Source organism: Microtus ochrogaster, chromosome 8, assembly GCF_000317375.1.
Source record: "Microtus ochrogaster isolate Prairie Vole_2 chromosome 8, MicOch1.0, whole genome shotgun sequence".
Classification (NCBI taxonomy): domain Eukaryota; kingdom Metazoa; phylum Chordata; class Mammalia; order Rodentia; family Cricetidae; genus Microtus; species Microtus ochrogaster.
This window is the reverse complement of record NC_022015.1, coordinates 50,027,570-50,032,075: the sequence shown is the minus strand read 5'-3', so window position 1 is coordinate 50,032,075 and position 4,506 is coordinate 50,027,570. Positions and strand designations below refer to the sequence as shown.

The 4,506-nt window shown below is 34.5% G+C and overlaps 1 pseudogene; it reads right to left on the bottom strand.

Moving 5' to 3' along the window:
* Window positions 1–4,137: 4,137 nt before the first annotated feature.
* The window catches only part of LOC113456533, a 2,806-nt pseudogene continuing 2,437 nt past the window's right edge, over window positions 4,138–4,506 (bottom strand).

Genomic DNA, 4,506 nt, shown 5'->3' with positions numbered 1-4,506 from the left:
CCAGTAAGCATGTCTTTCCAGACCACTAGCTTTCAGGGCTCACAACTGAGTAACACTATTGATTGTTCATCTCTCCTATTAGTATGCATAGTACTTTCCAGCACTCTGTAAACTCGCCATTAGAAATGAAGTTTCCAGGCTAGTATCAGTTTGATTTTTTCCACATTATATACAGGAAATATCTAACAGGCTGGGCCGTTTGGTGAGTTTACAAACCATGAGTCATAGGACTTAATGTCATTTGAGTTCATTATGGGATCCTATAATCTGTTGAGATTTCAGGATATAGTTTTACTATCTCATCTCAACATGCCCACAACATAAATTTTATTTTCTAACATGTCCACAACATGGATTTTATTTTCTAGCTATAAATCACTTAAATAGTGTTGCAATTTTTAGATAAATCCAAGAAAGAATCTGGAACCATGAGGGTGTATGTGAAAATCTGTGTTGTACAAATGCCAGGCTTTTTACAGCTTATTTTTTACAGCTTACTCAGGCAGTTTGAGTTATTCACTGTCAGAAAACAGTATTTAAAAACTTGCAAAGTTTTAATTGTGTTTGTCAGTCTGTTGTGTGTGTGTGTGTGTGTGTGTGTGTGTGTGTGTGTGTAAGTGCAGGTGCCCATGAAGGCCAAAAGTGTTGGTTCCTGGCTCCCCTTCAGCTGGAATTACAGGTGCTTATGAGCCACTGAACATGGAAGCTGGGAGTGAAACTCAGCCAGATGTACTATCAAGAGCAAAATTCTTTCTCTAGCCTTATAACATAATTGTTATTTTTATAAATATTTTATTATAGTATTTACATCTTAATGTAATCAATTCTTTTTAAAATATTAATTTTCTTTTGCATTAAATAATAAAGTTTTAAGGTGTGATAAAACCTTTTATTATTACCTAATTTCCAAAGTGGGTAGTTTTTGACAATCCAAATGGATAAATTTTGTTTTAATAAATAATTCAATTGCTTTATTTTAAGACATACTTATTATTGAAGATTTCCAAATAAAAGTCATTTTGACCATGGATGTCATCCAAGTTCACACTTCTTAAATATCTAGACTTTAGACCTTATTACACTGTATTTAGGTAATTGAAGTCATTATGCTAACTCTGATGGAAAAAAAAGTAAAACACCATTATCTTGACATTTACCATGGCCAACTTTAAAGTAAAAAAAAAGAAAGAAGAAAAAAATGGCATGCATATGAAAATGAAATCATGACATTTAAGTGTTGATGAAGATATTCATAATAACTATATTTTATAAACACTTTATGTATAGAGTCAATAGTGGCCAACATAATTACAGCATTTGTTTCCAATGATGTTTTAAAACTGAAGATAATAATACATCAACCTTTTTTTGCCTCTAGGATTTGAAAGATAATTAGCTGCTTTAATTAAAGGCCAATGAGAGATTTGGAACAGGGAGCCCACACAGAAATTACACATATGATTAATTCAATGTGCTCATCAACTGTGCTAAAGACAGAAAGCATAGCCTTGATTGCGATGAAGAGTACAAAAAAAAAAAGAGTGTGTCAAAAGCTTTGCCATGCTGCTTATCATCCTTTCTTGTGAATAAATTACTGCCCAGATAGAACCCCAATTTATGATGCTTCAGTTGTCTTCTGATTTACTTTACAATGATGCAAAAATCAGTATGAGTTCAATTATAAAATGTCATACTTTAAAGACTGAATTCTGATCTTTTTCCTAGGTGACCTTTTATGGCGTGCTGTTCTCAATCAATGCTGGCCAGTGGGAGAACCACAGCTCCTGGTCGAAAAAAGGTTCATGAAGAAGCAGTTAACACTGCACAGTCTACAGTTCTATGACATGGGCAGGTAATGTTCATTAAAGTTTGAGTTACAATGGTTTGTGTTTAAAATGGATTTGATGGTATGTAAACCAAGGAGTATCAAAATGAGGATAATATATATCTAAGTTCTTTTCCTTTCCATAAATGACATTTGCATTTGTAAATGTAAATGGGCTGTCCGGATGTCAGCTACCTGTCTATGCTAAAGAGGAGAAATGACAGATGCAGCAGAAAAGGAGTAGGCAGGGAGTTCAGGTACCTGCTTCAGCAGCCTCAAGCTAAGTAAATGTGGGTGATGGCAGACAGTCTCCTGAACTGTATAAAAAGATCAGGCAAGAGTTTGGAGAGCAGTTCAGGCTACTTGGTCTTCACAAGGTTTCTAAGCATTTATCTCATCCTGAGCTCTGGTTACACTAGCATAGGATCGAGAAGGTTGCTCTCATTTTCATCATTCTTTTTGATCCAGTATGGTCCATATTTAGGGTTCTAAGAATAACATTTTATTCACAGGGAAAAACCACTCTTTGATGAAAAATTTGAACATCACTATGCTGTTTAGCAGGGACTCCCAGGTTCACTGCTCTGGGATATTTTGATGGGTGAATCATTTGGCCAGTACCATGCTTGAGGAAACAAAGAAAAACAAAAACAAATAGCTAAAAAAACATTTTTTCTCGTGTCCTTATCACCAGATGTTCGGACAGACAGTTTTATAAGTAGTTACACTTACTAAAGTTTTAATAAATGCTTTTTTGAGAACAATGCAATCGCCTTGGTTCACTTTTACTTTGTGAATTCTCTTTAATAGCTCTCCTAATTTGGATAAAGTTTGTTTTATTTATAACCATTACTTCTGTCACTGTGTTAATAACCTGAAAGAAAAATCAAGGTTTAGTTTAAGTTTGAGACTAACAATAGTTTGTCATTTAATCTACAATTAGAAGAGCCAACAATATTGTGATACCATATGCTAAAATCAACATTAAAGCTTGCCTATTTAAAAAGACAATTATAAGATGCCAAACAAATTCTGGCATATGTTTTTGAAATATTATTCTAAAATAATCTAAAAATATCCTAGGAAATGGGTTGAGGATAAAGCTAATGATACATTACTTTTATATTTTAAAACTTTAAAAAGACCTCAGTACTTCTTTGAGTGAGAAAGTAACTTTTTAATTTACTTTATGCAGCACTGCACACAGATTTCAAATGATAGTCAGATATATTTTCCAGAGATAGTACTATTTGTTTTCTATGTCGAGAACTGAGTCAAATATCAAAGAACAGTTTATTAAAAAGAATTCCCCCATGAATTTGGTCAACACTGACTAAATAAAGGAGTAGGTAAGACCCCTATCCCTTTAGAGTAGCTCTGATATAATGTATGAGGTGGTGATCTTCTTCTCTGGAGAGTGAGAAACGCGATGTTCAGGAACCAGCATATCTGGCAAGGGCCTCCTTGATGTCTACCCATGAAAAAGAAAAATTGCCCATCTGGAAATCCTCTGTAGCTTTCTCACGTGGTTGGTTGGATCCCAGATCCCCCGGGCAGAGCAGTAGGACACAGCACCTCGATCCCTGTGGCATCTCATCTGTATCAGTGAGTTTTTATTCGCATTTTATACTTAAATTCTTGAAACCCTATAACAGACTCATTTGGTTTCAATTAACAAAAAAGTCTTTTGATATTGGAATGATCATCTATAACAATTTCAGGACTTTTGTATTTGTTCCCTAGACCTCAGTTTACAGCAAGTATCATGAAGCAAAATGAATTCCAGATTTAGCATTAGGCTTTATCTCACTTCCTAAAATATTATTTTACTCAAAACTACACAATATTATTTTAAGAAATATTTCAATGTCACAGGACAATTTGCTGCATCACTGTCCATTTTTGTTGCATAGAATGATAGTGTAGTTCATGTTAATGAGATTTTCAGTAATTATTTTTATAGCTAACAAAGGTAACTATAGTAGGTAACTGCTCTATCCATGAACCACTTGATTAGCTCATTTTGATCATGTTTTTACATTTCTGTTATCCTCATATCCATTATAAGCTAACATTTTGCTATATTGAATCCAAATTATATTTTGAGCTTGGTACGAAAGTGATTATAATTCAGGATATATGTATTTTAAATGACAAACCTATCTTTATTAATCAGAATTAGAATCATAACAGTCATCATATATTTGTCAACTAGTGATGTTCATTTATCCCTGTAACATAAACACCAATGTATCAGAAGTCAATGAGTTCTTTTTTTGGACAGTTCTCCACCTTTATTTGAATTCAACAGGTTAGTTCTCATTCACAATGACTGTCTGTAGATTCTTGAATGTGGTAATATTTAGAGCTTGTTTGGTGAGTTCTCGTCCTCATTATGTTTTCTGGACAAACGTACCCAAATACAGTATGGAATTCCTTATTCCTTTGGCCCAGAAGGCTTTATTCAGCTTGGCATCAATCCATACATCTGGAGTCCCCATCTCCTTCATTGATGTGGGAATCCCCTCTGTATGCTGTGATTACCATTAATGAATAAAGAAACTTCCTTGGGCCAGGTGATGGTGGCACACGCCTTTAATCCCTGAACTCGGGAGACAGAGGCAGGCAGATCTCTGTGAGTTTGAGGCCAGCCTGGTCTACAAGAGCTAGTTCCAGGACAA